Source organism: Panthera onca, chromosome C1, assembly GCF_046562875.1.
Source record: "Panthera onca isolate mPanOnc1 chromosome C1, mPanOnc1 haplotype 2, whole genome shotgun sequence".
Classification (NCBI taxonomy): Eukaryota; Metazoa; Chordata; class Mammalia; order Carnivora; family Felidae; genus Panthera; species Panthera onca.
This window is the reverse complement of record NC_138346.1, coordinates 146,025,576-146,041,391: the sequence shown is the minus strand read 5'-3', so window position 1 is coordinate 146,041,391 and position 15,816 is coordinate 146,025,576. Positions and strand designations below refer to the sequence as shown.

Sequence of the window (15,816 nt, the reverse complement as noted above, 5' to 3'; positions counted from 1 at the left end):
GAAAGTCGGGATAGAAGGAACATACTTAAAGATCATAAAAGCCATTTATGAAAAGCCCACAGCTAACATCATCCTCAATGGGGAAAAACTGAGAGCTTTTTCCCTGAGATCAGGAACACGACAGGGATGTCCACTCTCACCACTGTTGTTTAACATAGTGTTGGAAGTTCTAGCATCAGCAATCAGACAACAAAAGGAAATCAAAGGCATCAAAATTGGCAAAGATGAAGTTAAGCTTTCACTTTATGCAGATGACATGATATTATACGTGGAAAATCTGATAGACTCCACCAAAAGTCTGCTAGAACTGATACATGAATTCAGCAAAGTTGCAGGATACAAAATCAATGTACAGAAATCAGTTGCATTGTTATACACTAATAATGAAGCAACAGAAAGACAAATGAAGAAACTGATCCCATTCACAATTGCACCAAGAAGTATAAAATACCTAGGGATAAATCTAACCAAAGATGTAAGAGATCTGTATGCTGAAAACTATAGAAAGTTTATGAAGGAAATTGAAGAAGATATAAAGAAATGGAAAAACATTCCGTGCTCATGGATTGGAAGAATAAATATTGTCAAAATGTCAATACTACCCAAAGCTATCTACACATTCAATGCAATCCCAATCAAAATTGCACGAGCATTCTTCTTGAAACTAGAAGAAGCAATGCTAAAATTCATATGGAACCACAAAAGGCCCCGAATAGCCAAAGTAATTTTGAAGAAGAAGACCAAAGCAGGAGGCATCACAATCCCAGACTTTAGGCTCTACTACAAAGCTGTCATCATCAAGACAGCATGGTATTGGCACAAAACAGACACATAGACCAATGGAATAGAATAGAAACCCCAGACCTAGACCCACAAACGTACGGCCAACTCATCTTTGACAAAGCAGGAAAGAACATCCAATGGAAAAAAGACAGTCTCTTTAACAAATGGTGCTGGGAGAACTGGACAGCAACATGCAGAAGGTTGAAACTAGACCACTTTCTCACACCATTCACAAAAATAAACTCAAAATGGATAAAGGACCTGAATGTGAGACAGGAAACCATCAAAACCTTAGAGGAGAAAGCAGGAAAAGACCTCTCTGACCTCAGCCGTAGCAATCTCTTACTCGACACATCCCCAAAGGCAAGGGAATTAAAAGCAAAAATGAACTACTGGGACCTTATGAAGATAAAAAGCTTCTACACAGCAAAGGAAACAACCAACAAAACTAAAAGGCAACCAACAGAATGGGAAAAGATATTTGCAAATGACATATCGGACAAAAGGCTAGTATCCAAAATCTATAAAGAGCTCACCAAACTCCACACCCGAAAAACAGATAACCCAGTGAAGAAATGGGCAGAAAACATGAATAGACACTTCTCTAAAGAAGACATCCAGATGGCCAACAGGCACATGAAAAGATGCTCAACGTGGCTCCTTATCAGGGAAATACAAATCAAAACCACACTCAGATATCACCCCACGCCAGTCAGAGTTGCCAAAATGAACAAATCAGGAGACTATAGATGCTGGAGAGGATGTGGAGAAACGGGAACCCTCTTGCACTGTTGGTGGGAATGCAAATTGGTGCAGCCACTCTGGAAAACAGTGTGGAGGTTCCTCAAAAAATTAAAAATAGACCTACCCTATGACCCAGCAATAGCACTGCTAGGAATTTACCCAAGGGATACAGGAGTACTGATGCATGGGGGCACTTGTACCCCAATGTTTATAGCAGCACTCTCAACAATAGCTAAATTATGGAAAGAGCCTAAATGTCCATCAACTGATGAATGGATAAAGAAATTGTGGTTTATATACACAATGGAGTACTACGTGGCAATGAGAAAGAATGAAATATGACCCTTTGTAGCAACGTGGATGGAAATGGACAGTGTTATGCTAAGTGAAATAAGCCATACAGAGAGGGACAGATACCATATGTTTTCACTCTTATGTGAATCCTGAGAAACTTGGCGGAAACCCATGAGGGAGGGGAAGGAAAAAAAAAAAGGAGGTTAGAGTGGGAGAGAGCCAAAGCATAAGAGACTCTTAAAAACTGAGAACAAACTGAGGGTTGATGGGGGGTGGGAGGGAGAGGAGGGTTGGTGATGGGTATTGAGGAGGGCACCTTTTCGGATGAGCACTTGGTGTTGTATGGAAACCAATTTGACAATAAATTTGATATATTGAAAAAAAATTCAGATTCTTATCCAAACTATCAGGAATACGGGCTAAGAAAATGACCAGCCTGTCAATAGAGTTTGAGGCTCAATGGAACTTTCAGAGAAACTGTGTGAGAACTCACCAATTCCCCCTGTCTCCTGACTTCCTGTTGGCCCGATTCATATTTAGTAAGTGATAAGGTCTAAAGTTTATCCTTCCCTTCTTTATGGATGTAAAATTCTGGTTCTGGTGTCAATTTCAGGACAAAATCTAATAGTTTATTTTCTATTAATATAAGTGACCTAAAAGGCAGTGTAGGGCAGGATTACTTTGAAATCAGACTAATGCAGAGAAATGAGCTGCTTTTTCTGGTGACCAATAAAGTCTATGTTGTCCAGAAACCAAAAGAGTTCTAGGAAAAACTGAATGTTTTTGTGAACTTTGCAAACTGAATTTCTTGCCCATCCTGTAAACCCCTTTCCAGATAAATTAAAATTATTCATTGCATGCAGATGAACTTGGAAAAGTTGGTTAGAATAATTTAATTTGTAGTATGTACTTTTTGATTTTATTTTTTAAATATACTTAAAAAGCAATAAAGATAGATAAAACCCTAGAAGAATATGTATGCTAAAATTAACATGATTTCTAGGACATTGAAGAGATTGAAGTTTATTTTCATAGTTTTGTGTGCTTTATAAATTTATCTTGAATGAATGTCAATTATTTTTATCACAGAAGTACCTACGTATAATAATAAAATATCTTCCATTTTGAAAAATTATGTCATTGCAAGTATTATTTTCTGAGTAATTTCCATGTATCATGTATTACAAATCAATCAGTCATATATTTTTTAGAGAAGTATCTAATAAACACTGACTACATCCCAAATCTCACACATTAGCACTCAACTGGGCACATTGAAGTTATTTATATTAAACTGGGTCAGACAGGAAAAGTCACCTGGAGCAAGAGATTGTAGTGGCCTCCATGGTTTAGATAGAACCTGGGTATTTGATACACTTGCAGAGACAAAAGAAAAGATACTTTATCCTTGCAAGCCAAGAAGGAGGCAAAACTTCATAACAATAGCAGTTCCAGACTGGAACAAATTATTCTTTTATCCATGTGATAAGTGAAATCGCACAGTTTCTGTATCATTCTTTTTTTAACTTTATGATAAATCTTGGATATTATCTCACAATCATTAGTGTTTCTCTTTTTATTTTAGCGACTGAGGAGTGTTCTGTTCTACCCATGTCCCATAATTTACATCACCAGTACCTGATAGACGGATTTCAGAGTTCTTTTAGTCTTCTGCCATTACAATAGTGCTGCCACAAATATCCTAGTACATCTGTCATTTTCCACCAGGGCAGATTGTCTATGAGATAGAGTCCTTAAAAATGAATGGGTAAGAGGCACTAAGGAATCTACTCCTGAAATCAGTGTTGCACTATATGCTAACTAATTTGACTGTAAATTAAAATAAATAAATAAAAAACACTGAATTACACATTTTAAAAAAAGGAACTCTCTGCGTCAGAGGTTTTGTGCATTTAAAATTTTGATATGTGCTTGTACCAGCTTACACCATTGCTAACAAATATGAGAGATTGCCTGTTTCCCCAAACCCTTGACAACTTGATGTCCCAACGAATGTGTTATTTATTGCTGCTTTTAGAAGTAAAACAGATAACTCATAGTTTTAATTTGCACATCTCCTTATGACCCTTACATCTTTATTTTCTTCTACTATTTTTGCCCAGTTTTTCATGGGGTTGTTCTTTTTCTCACTGTTATCTGAAGGGCTCCCTTATAGCATGAAGAAATTATCTCCTTGTCTGATATAAATTGCGATTTTTTTTCCATCTTGCCGTTTGTCTTTTTGTTTGGCTTATATATTTTAATAAATAATTTCATTATTTTTATGTAGGTGGATTTATTAATTTTTTATTTTATGTCTTTCATGTGACATTTTAAAAGGGACTCCTTATTATAGTACTGTTTTTTTTTAAGTTCAGATATATTATCTAAGTTTTTAGTTGAATTTTTCATGTTTCACTTTGATCCTTCTGAAATATATTTTGTAAAAGGAATATGGAAAGCTCTAACTTTATATTTTTTCATATTTTTTTCATAGTCCAAATACCATTTACTGAAAAATCCATATTCTTTCACTAATGTAAAACACCAAATTCATCATATACTGAATTTCAGTATGAATTTGAGTCTATTTTTAAGCTTTCAAGTCTGTTCTATTGATGCTTAATGTTTATTTATTTTTGAGAGAGACAGAGAGAGAGACAGAGTGTGAGCAGGGGAGGGACACAGAATCTGAAGCAGGCCCCAGGCTCCAAGCTGTCAGCACAGAGCCCAACACAGGGCTCAGTATCACAAACTGTGAGATCATGAACCTGAGCTTAACTGACTGAGCCACTCAGGTGCCCCTATTGATGTTTAAAATTAAATACCAATGTGGTAATGGTTGGGATGTTTTACTGTATGATTACAGTGAGTGCCCCCCACCCCCATTTTTTCCCCAGAATTTCATTGGATATTCTTGCTTTAAGTTTTTTTTTTCTTTGTGTGTGTGTGTGTGTGTGTGTGTGTGTGTGTGTGTTTAAGTGTGTTTAAGTGTGTTTAAGTAGGCTTCACACTCAGCACTAAGCCCAATGTGGGGCTAGAACTCATGACCATGAGATCAAGACCTGAGCTGAGATCAAGAGTCAGACACTTAACCCACTGAGCCGCTCAGGCACACCGCTTGCTTTTAGTTTTTATATGTCTGCCTTAAAACAAGTTTTTCTGCTTCCCAAAGTATCTTTCTGCCAGATTTATCTGAATCATATTAAATATATACATTGACTGTAAGGATTGACATTTTAATTTCTAACCCTCTTTTACAAATTTTTGTCTCTTTCAGTAACATTTTAATACTTCTTTATATGAACGCCTTATACTTGTTGATTTTATTCTACAGCACTTTGTTTTGATGATATTGCAAACTAGGCCTTTCTTTCATTACATCTTATAACTTGTTTCCCATTTATGTAAGTTAATTTTTTCAAAAAACATGCATTTTGTTTTCTGTATTACAGGTTCTGATATTCTTTAGAAATTACTTTTTATTTTTAAAACTTGTATTGAATGAAAGAGGCATAATATATGGTGTCAAAAGTGAGTCACAGCATTATGCTGGGAAAGCAAAAAGAAGACTCATTTTATAATTTCCTTAACAGGAATTCCAAGCCTCTTTCGTTTATGGCCTGAGAATTCCCTTCCCTATTCCAAATAGCCTCCTGCTCCCACAGTGCCAGCTGCACCATGAACTGTGTAACTCTGGGCTTCCATTGCCTTGAATTGTTTCAGTGTCTTCTCTTTTAGTTGATTTATTTCCTTATTTACTCCTCAGATTTCATTTTAAATCCTACATTAAGCAGTTCTTCTTGGACTTATCAAAGAAGAAAAAGAATTCACTTCTGAAAACCCCTAATTATCAGGAGCATGGGTTTTGTATTTACCAGAGTCAACAACTAAGTATGTATGTCTATTTCTCTACACCTCAGAGTATTCTTTGATGAGTTTGTCTAATGTTTCCATACATTTGGACCTAGATAGTTAGAGTATCTGTGGTGTGACCCTTCCGAAGTTACCCTCAGCACCATCTCACAGCAGGTAGGGAGAGGTTGACCCAAGGCCAGTCCTGAGAACTAGCCTTATAAAGTGTTCCAGTCCAAATGATGCCCTTTGAGAGGTAATGTAGATTCAGTGCTAATTAATTCTCAGTTTCGACTGAGGTACATCTCACATCTGAAAAATAATGGAATGCTGACCCTGTATGAAAAACTGGTTATCAAGCTTCCTGTTGAGCCAAAAAAGGATTTTTCCCTCCGTGCTATAATAGGAGACCCAGGCACAAATCTAGAAACAAATGCAGTAAATTTTAGAGCTCTCAGCATCTCAAATTTCATATCAGGTGAAATTTGATTCTTTCAATATTGGATGGATCTATTTTAGATCTCTTTGATGATTGTTAGCAAGAATGATATTCATGGTTTTCTAAAGATTATAGATAGAGAAAGCTAAGGCTCTATTTAACTGGGACAAAATGAGACCATCTTATAATACACCCCTACTCATTCTTCCTTTTTCCAAACCATGCTTTTTCTATGTTTCAGTGAGTCAGGATCATTCTAGAAAATCCCAGTTTGAAGATCAACTGGGCACAGGAGTCCCCAGTGCCATTCCCTAAGTTCAAAGATTCACTAGAAGGGCAGGGAACTCAGAAAAGTTACATGCTCAAAGTGACAGTTTATTACAGCAAAAGGCTATGAATTGAAACCAGCAAAAGCAAAAAGTGCATAGACTAGAGTCCAAGACAGAAACAGGCACAGATTTCTAATTGTCGTCTCACAGTAGCATTGTATAGACAGTATGCAATTCTCCCAGAAACATGCGAAAACCCAAGCCTTGGTGTTTAGTATTTTTGTTGTTGTGAGGGACAGTCATGTGTAGACATGGGGAGCTCATGTAGCTGCTCTCAGTTACTCAGACTGAGGCCCCTTCAGAAGTCAAACTTATTCAGTGTAGCCTAGGACCCTTATCATAAATCACATTGTCAGCATAAGTTATCTGGTGGTTTATATGGGAGCCCAACATATATACAAAACATTTTAATCAGGCAGAATATTCCAAGGGCTTTCATTTATTTTCTTCCAGGAGCCAGATAATGGCTACACCTTTCTTTGGAATGTGAGGGTCTCCCAGACCTACTGAGTTAACCTTCACTAGACAGGCTATAAGAATGAAGGCAATGTCGGGGCACCTGGGTAGCTCAGTCGGTTAGGTGTCCAACTTCAGCTCAGGTCGTGATCTCACAGTTAGTGGGTTTGAGCCCTGCGTTGGGCTCTGTGCAGACATCTCAGAGCCTGGAGTCTGCTTCAGATTCTGTGTCTCCCTCTGTCTCTACCCTATCCCACTCATTCTCTCTCTCTCTCAAAAATAAAGAAACATTAAAAAAAATTTTTTTAATGAAAGCAATGTCATGAGAAAGGTAAAATGAAGAATTTGATCATCTTATTGGAAGGACATGTCAATGTTTTATTATTGGCTTTTTAAAGTATAAATATTATTCTTTCTCTGAAATACCTGACTATCTAGGTATTAGTAAAATATGTAGTATATGTTTTTAAAATTAGGTCATTTGGGGTGCCTGGGTGGCTCAGTCAGTTAGGCGACTGACTTCAGCCCAGGTCATGATCTCACAGTTCATGAGTTCGAGCCCCGCATCCGCCTCTGTGCTGACAGCTTGGACCCTGGAGCCTGCTTCCGGTTCTGTGTCTCCCTCTCTCTGCACCTCCCCTGCTCATGCTCTGTCTCTCTCTGTCTCTCAAAAAATAAATAAATGTTAAAAAAATTTTTAAAAATAAAATAAAATTAGGTCATTTTAGGGGCACCTGGGGTGCTCACTCACTTGAGCATCCAACTCTTGATTTCAGCTCAGGTCATGATCCCAGGGTTGTGGGATCAAGCCCTGTATCACACTCCGTGCTGAGCATGGAGCCTGCTTAAGCTTCTCTCTTTCTCTCCCTCTGCCTCTCCCCTGCTTGTGTGTTCTCTCTCTCTCTCTCTCTCTCTCTCAAATTAACAAAATTAAAATTAAATTAGGTCATTTTATTTCATTGTGATGTTGTAGTTAATAACTTCCAATCTGATTAGCTATTTTTCTTGACATATAACAGGGGGAACATTTGATAGGGAAAAGAAATAGTAAACCTTGGGAAGTTATAGCACTGATTGTAATCTGGACTTTTTTTTCATGGCATAAATTGGTCCAAAATCATTTGGTCCAATGTTGGGTGTACTGAGATCATTATTAAAAATGTTTAAACTTTTGGATGTAATGGAAGCCAAAAATATACTTTTGCTAATTTCAGTTTATTTAGAGTAATGTAAAATAAGGAGAAATGACTCATCTCACCTAATACTATAAAAACAAAAGACCAAAAATGACCTCATTTACAGTGTTTTCCATGAGTCAATTTCATGCTTTATAGAAGTCAGTGACAGGTTAATCTCAAAAGCCCAGAGATTTGGACTAAAATTTTTGTGAATGTTCCTGGCGTAACTGAAGTTTTTCTGTAGATTATTTAAATAGGTTACTTCACTGAGACCCTATACTTAGGATTCCTACTTCCAACCCTACCACTCTTGTATGCTCCAACAGGCAGTTCTCATTGATCCCAAGGTTACAGTTTAGATGCCTTTTCCTCTAGGATGCTTGTTCTAGCCTGGACCCTAGTGGGACAGGAGTATGGGGAGAAGTGAATAGGTTTTTTTTAATTATAGGTTTTGTTGGTTGGTTTTATTTTAGAGAGAGAGAGAGAGCACACATATGCATGAGCAGGGAAGGGGCAGAAGGAGAGAGAGAGAGAGATTGAGATCTCAGGCAGGCTCCAAGCTCAGCATGGATCCTGACACAAGGCTCGATCCCACAACCCTGGGATCATGACCTGAGCCCAAAATCAAGAGCTGGACACTCAACTGACTGAATCACCCAGGCGCTCCTAAATGATAGTTTTATGAGCCTCATAAAAAGGCCATGGCTCTTGCACCTGACTTATTTCTTCTGAAGATGCTTAAATCACAACTAATTCAAGTAATTTCAACAGCAGTTAAATATGTTCTAAGAGGAACATTAACTTTACAGTTTGTCAATCTCATCTATATTGAGGTAAAACCGTTTGAGAACCCTGCCTTAGGATCAACATAGGAAGAGTGTTCTTAGGTGTCGATGCCACTTCTATATTCACATTTTCTGCCCATCAGACCCAGTAAACTGTTTCTATTTTTCTTAATTTTTTAAAAAGTTTATTTATTTATTTTGAGAGAGAGAGAGAGAAAGTTGGGGAGGGGCAGAGAGAGAGAATCCCAAGCAATCTCCACACTGTCAGTGCGAAACCTGTTGCAGGGCTCAAACCCATGAACCATGAGATCATGACCTGAGCCAAAATCAAGAGTTGGACACTGAACCAACTGAGCCACCCAACACACTTCTCTTAATATGTTTTTTTTAACGTTTATTTATTTTTAAGAGAGAGAGAGAAACAGAGTACAAGTGGGGGAGGGGCAGAGAGAGAGGGAGACACAGAATCCGAAGCAGGCTCCAGGCTCCGAGCTGTCAGCACAGAGCCCAAAGCGAGGTTCCAACTCATGAACCGTGAGATCATGACCTGAGCCGAAGTTGGAAGTTTAACCGACTGAGCCACCCAGGTGCCCCTCTCAATATGTTTTATATGCATGGTGGCACCCTTTTTATCCCAAATTTTACTCATGGGCTTGGTAATATTCAGATATGCCAACCTGCAACACAAGCAGCAACACCAAGGCACAGTGCCCTAATCAGAATTTTCATGAAGGTTAGCTAACACCACATTTTGATAACAGTGGGCCGAGATATAAGCATCATGGTTATTTTTTTTCTGTTAATGAAGTTGAGAAGAATTTATTGAGTGCCTACTATGTTTCACATCTGTTCTTGTTGGTAGAAATCTAGCAGATGAAAAGCCAGATAAGCATTCTTATCCTACAGGTTTATATCTTAATATAAGAAGACAATAAATAAGTAAAGATATAGATGAACAAAATATTTAATATTGTGTTCAGGAATGAAAAAAAAGGTGGGATAAAAAGAGGAGGAACAAGATAAAAAAGTGAGATAAAAAGAGGAATACAGTATTTAATATTGCATTCAGGAATGAAACAAAAAAGGTGAGATTAAAAAGAGATAGGATAGTCAAGGAAGACCTCTTGGAGAACTACATTTGTGCAGAGCCTTGAAGAGAAGAAGCAGCAGGAAGCATTGCAGGCATAGGAGCAGGATTTATCAGTTCTTTTATTGAGAACCTGATAACTCTCAAAAGAAAAATTCAGGTGTTGTATGATTTATGAGCCTGAATTTCAGAAGAGTATTAAGGCAGGAAATATCAATGTTGAGAGGTATCACAATAAAACTGGCATTAAAAGTCCTAGGATCAGGAGCGCCTGGGTGGCTCAGTCAGTTAAGCATCTGACTTTTGATCTGACCTCAGGTCATGATCTCTAGGTTTATGAGTTCAAGCCCCACATCGAGCTCTGTGCTGATGGTGTGGAGCCTGCTTTGGATTCTGTCTCTCCTCCTCTCTAACCCTCCCTAACTTGTGTGTGTATTCCCTCTGTCTCTCAAACTAAATAAATAAACTAAAAAAATGTTTTTTAAAAAGTCCTAGGATTAGATGAGATCACTTCAAAGAGGATATAAACAGAGGAGAATAAAGATCCTGGGGCCAAGTCCCAGAAGAGTTTATAATTTAGATGCCTAGAAGAAAATTTAGAGCCTGGTAAAGAGACTGAAAAGAATATGGGAAGAAACCCTGAAGAATGTGGTACCACAGAAGCCAAGAAAGGAAAAGTAGTTGAGAGTAGCAGGGGTAAGTCACCTATGAAATATGATGCCAAGCAGGGGACCGAGATGGATGCAAAGAAACATCCATTTAATCAAAATGGAGGTCGTCGGTAAATATAACAAGAGCAGTATCATAGAGTGTTGGGGTTTAAAACCAGAGACCAGCCAACTAAAATAACTAGTGGGGGAAAAAAGTGAAAAGAGGAAATTGAGACAATATACTTTTGCCTCAAAGAGGAGTAAAAAGAAAAAAAAAGGATGGTAGTCATTCTATCTGGGGACAGAAGAAGCTAAGGTTGCAATTTTGCTGGTGAGAATTAGAATGAAAAGATTTGTTAAATAAGAAATTTAGAGTCTCTTACCTTAGGATTTCACCATCAAGGATTTTCCAAGAAGTTCATCAAGCAGGATTATCCAATATGATACAGTCTTACAATAAACACAGCCACCACAGGCTGAGAAATCTTGTAAAGAATCTTTTCGGCTTTCTAGTTCACAACAAACAGGTACTCAGTCTTCTTTTCCATCAGACACAGGGAGTCCAAATAGTGGATTTAGATATCACGGTAACCTGCACACTCAGAACAACCTCTCAGGAGAAATAAAATCACACATCCATTTTATGTCTCAAGGTTATGTACACCAAAGCATGTTTTATGTATTCAAAGCAGATGTACACCAGCTGAGGTCTGGTGGAACTTCTCTACTTTTCTATGGCACAAAACGTAGGCTAGTTGGTAAACAGCAGACCACTTCCCCTATTTTTCACCAATTCTCTGATGATGTCAGTGTTGAAATGCAGGGTATTATCAGTCTCCATTGATTGTTTTCCATAATAAAAATAAAATTGAAGCCATACTTATTATGTATTGAGTATCTACTCTGTGCTAAGGTCTACGATGTATTCCTTCCATACCTGACCTCACTGATATTTACAAGAACTTTGCAACTTAGGACATATTATACTCACTTTGCAAATGTAGATGAAGTTCAGGAAAGGCTGAGTGCCTTCCCCAAAGGTAGAGTGAATAAGTGGTAAACCCAGAATTTGAAAACTGGATTATCTGTTTCACTATGTCATGCTTTGCAGCCATTTCACTGGCAGAATAATCCTTTAAAACATTAATTACCCCATGTACTCTTTGATCCATAAACTACAGGGACTTTCTGTTGATTCTTCTATACCAACAGCATGCTCTCTAGTCAATAGTGTGACTATAAGGGCTCTATTTATTTCTGCAGAGTCAGCTCTCGTCCCACAAATTCAGTAGTTCCAGATTGGGTTCTTGCCTTGCATGGCTAGTCCCTCATCAGGAGCCCCAGTTCACTTCATGTTTTGTAAAAGTATTGTTTTCATTGTTTTATATATGATACTAGACTTTAAACTTGGTAAGTATATTCACTTTTGCCTTCTAAATTTTATTCTAGGTGTAATGATATTCTATTTAAAAAAATTAATTTAGAAATTACATATATAAAGAACAGTAACTGAATTACATTCTTACAGTAGATAGTTTTCAAAAAGTAGGCATGCCCTTCTACCATAACCAAAGTCAAGCAATGGGTTATTACCAAAAACTCCAAAAAGCCTAGTCATGGCACCTCCCAAATTTCAACTCCTTCCCTTCTCCCACAAGGAAACTGGTAGGCAGAGTTTGATAATGATCTCTGCCTTCTAGTATTCAGACGCTTGCATAATCCTTTCCTGAGTGTGGGCTTAACTTAATTACCTTTAATTCTATCCTAACAAACAGAATATAACAAAAGTGATGGAGTGTAACTTCCATGATTAGGTTACAAAGAACTGATTCCCGTATCACTAGTACTCTGTGTCTCGTCTTTTTGACTTGCTCATTTTGATGAAGTAGATTGCCCAGGTGGTGAGGCCCAAATGTCAAGGAATTGAGACTAGTGTCCAAGCATCAGCCAGTGTGGATCTGAGGCCTTCAGTCCAACAACACACGGTGAGATGAGTTTTACCAACAACCACATGAAATGAGCTTGGGATGGTAATCCTTCCCCATTTGAGCCTTGAAATGGCTACAGTTCCAGTCACACCCTGACTGCAGCTTGTTCTCACCTTGAAGCAGAGGACCAGACTAAACCATGCCTAGATTCCTGGCCTATAGAAACTCTGAAATGACAAATGATGTTTTGGGAGTGTGTAATGTGTAGTCATAGATAACTAATACAGAAACTGATCTGACTTCTATCACCATAGATTACTATTGTCCGTTTTTATTTTTACATCAATGGAATTTTACAGGATGATTTGTTTTATGTTGGCTTCTTCACCATTATGATTTATAATTTGTTCAAGTTGTTAGTTTTTTGCCATAATTTATTCATGTGTTTTGCTGTATAGTATTCCATTTGATGAGTATACTGCAGTTGTGTATCCATTCTATTGATGATGAGAACTTGGGGTGGTGTTTATGGCACTCAGCACATGCATGAGGATTTTAGTTGGGCATATGTCTAAGACTGAAATTAGTTGATCCTGTGGTGTTCATTTCATGGTAGATAAAATCCAACAGTTTTTAAATATGAATGTCCCAATTTATACTCTCACCAGCAATGTATATAATTTCCGGTACTCCATATTCTCACCATTATGTAGAAATGCCAGGGTTTAGGGGCACCTGGGTGGCCTAGTCTGTTAAGCATCCAACTCTTAATTCGGCTCAGGTCATAATCTCATGGTTCATGACATTGAGCACCATGTTCAGCTCCGTGCTGGCAGTGCAGAGCCTGCTTGGGATTCTTTCTCTCACTCTCTTTCTGCCCCTCCTCTGCTTGTGTGCTTTCTGTCTCTCAAAGTAAGTAAATGAACTTAAAAAAAAAATTTTAATTGAATCATAAACTATGTACTTTCTAGTATCTAGTGTATTTTTTCAGTATTATGTTTGTGAGGTTAGTCTATCTTTTGTGTGTAACTGTAGATCATTTGTTCTCATTGCCATATAGTATAACTTTCTATGACCCACCATATGTATTGATACACGTGTTCATGGACATTTGAGCATCGTCTAGTTTTTTGACTATTATAAACAAAACTTTGTGAACATTCTTTACATATCTTCTCATTCATTTATGTGCACATCCTCTTGGGTATATACAAAAAGGATTGCTGTAAAGACGTACCTACCGCATTAGCAGATACTGTCAAACATTTTCATAGTTGTGTTAATTCCTGTTTGCACTGGCAGTGAAGAGCATTGTGTGTGCTCTGTAGCCTTATCCATCCTTCTCTTTCATTTGGCAGATGTGTATTGGTAATACACTGTGATTTTAATGCCTCTTATAATTTGAGCATCTTTTCATATGTTTATTGGCTGACTGATATCCTTGTTATTTCATTATAAAAATGATATCATTTAGTATGTACCTGTTTTTAATATTTCTTTTTTCACACAATAATTGTTTTGAGACCTGGTGTGTTAGTAAATGTATTCTTGAACAGTTGCTTAAATAGATATGCATATAACTTTTGGATTTGATTGAAATCCACTTGAAGACTTTTAGGTTGTTTTCATTTTTTTAACATTTCTTTTTTACTTTATTTTTAAAATGTTATTTATTTGTGAGAGAGAGAACATAGGGGAGGGGCAGAGAGAGAGAGGGATACAGACGATCCAAAGCAGGCTCTGCACAAGAGCCCAGTGCAGGGCTCAAACCCACCAACCATGAGATCATGACCGGAGCCTAAGTCCCATGCTTAAACCAACTGACCCCCCCCCCACCAGGCGCCCCATTTTTTTAACATTTCTTAGAACATCCCTACTTTGGGGCAGCACTCAATCTGTAGCTTATCCTCCAGTGCTAAGAGCCAATCTCATGCATGGTAGCCAGTCTCTAGGTCATTCTGTCTTGACATATGAGACATAGTAAAGAACTCAGAAGAGTCCAATAGTATGTGGCATAGACTTCCATTCCCTTCCCTAGGAATTCACTTTCAGAGCTGTTTTTTTGTTTGCTAGTTCATGGTGGACTTCTTCACTCTACTAAGATCATTTATTGGAATAAAAACCCATTTATGTAATTCAAACATTCTGCCTTTAATTACACAGACTCCCAAAAGGGAAGGCATATCAAAGAGTCATTCCCTTTATTTTCCTGTAATGTTCATGTGGTTTCAAGGGCTAGCTAGCTAAGACCATGCTGGGTCATTGTCTGATTCTTTTCAGTATATTTTTTTGTGATACTGGGGGGAGCCGACTTCTTACCTTTTAGATGATAATTCAATCAGAGATTAGAGCTGTTTATAGCACATCCTATAACCCCGCTGCTAAATGCAAGACTATCCATAAAGCTCATGTGAATGTAGTAGATGCTACTGAAAATGAGGAAGGACATCTTTTTTCCCTAAGATTGTTTGCTCATCACATCTTTGAAGGGAACCGTGCCATGTGCATTTTACTCACTGAAGCCCAGCCCCTTTCTATCTTGCTGGCTCTGTTTTCCTCTGCCTATTCTATTCTTTTGTTTACTCTCTATCTTGCTTTTAGGAACAATTAAAATTTAACACCATTTTGTATTCCTTAGATTTCACATTCTTGTATTCGCCCCCTTTGCTCCAGTAGGCGTGTCTATGAATTTTTACAAATACGCACATTTGCCTATCAAGGGGGTCGGGTGTTAAAATAATAACTCTTTGTGTTATCTTTTTATGTTACCCCAGGATCTACTCTGCTATAAGAAAGAAGGAGGCTGTGTGTGGAAAACTCAGAGTTCAAACAGTGCCCAGATACCATTGCTTTGGAAACTCTGTAGCAAAATATATCACAGGAACAGAGAGCCGTGCAGCTTCAATTGAATATGCATTTTGAATTGCAGCACTCTGGGGTTTTAGTGGAGTTCTGAGCCAAGCAGCAGTTGCATAGTCCATGATTTTTTTCTGGCCAGTGAAATGCAGGTGGGGCCTAGTGGAAGAATGTGGTGTCTTAAGAGGGTTCAAAAACATATTAGGGATGGTGGTTTAACTGAACATTTCTAATACATTTTACTGTGGATTTAGATTATCATAAATAGGCTCTTGTTTTGCTCATACAGGAAGGCACCTGATTTCCTGGAAATAAGTCTGTTATAAAAGTAGCTCTTCATTACTTTCGATTGCAATCTAAACTCTGTTTATAGGAAATGCCATTGTACATGAGAAAGAATGAAACCTAGCCATTTGCAGCAACGTGGATGGA

General features: G+C 37.8%; 1 protein-coding gene across 2 annotated transcripts in view; it reads right to left on the bottom strand.

The window, feature by feature from the left end:
• Positions 1–11,319, bottom strand: part of LOC144612722 (endogenous retrovirus group K member 6 Env polyprotein-like) — a 48,600-nt gene extending 37,281 nt beyond the window's left edge. For both annotated transcript variants that reach the window (XM_078451705.2, XM_081796417.1), the window contains exon 1: positions 10,984–11,319. The gene's annotated coding sequence lies outside the window, so the exon portion shown is untranslated. The remainder of the gene's footprint in view (positions 1–10,983) is intronic.
• Positions 11,320–15,816: the final 4,497 nt, after the last annotated feature.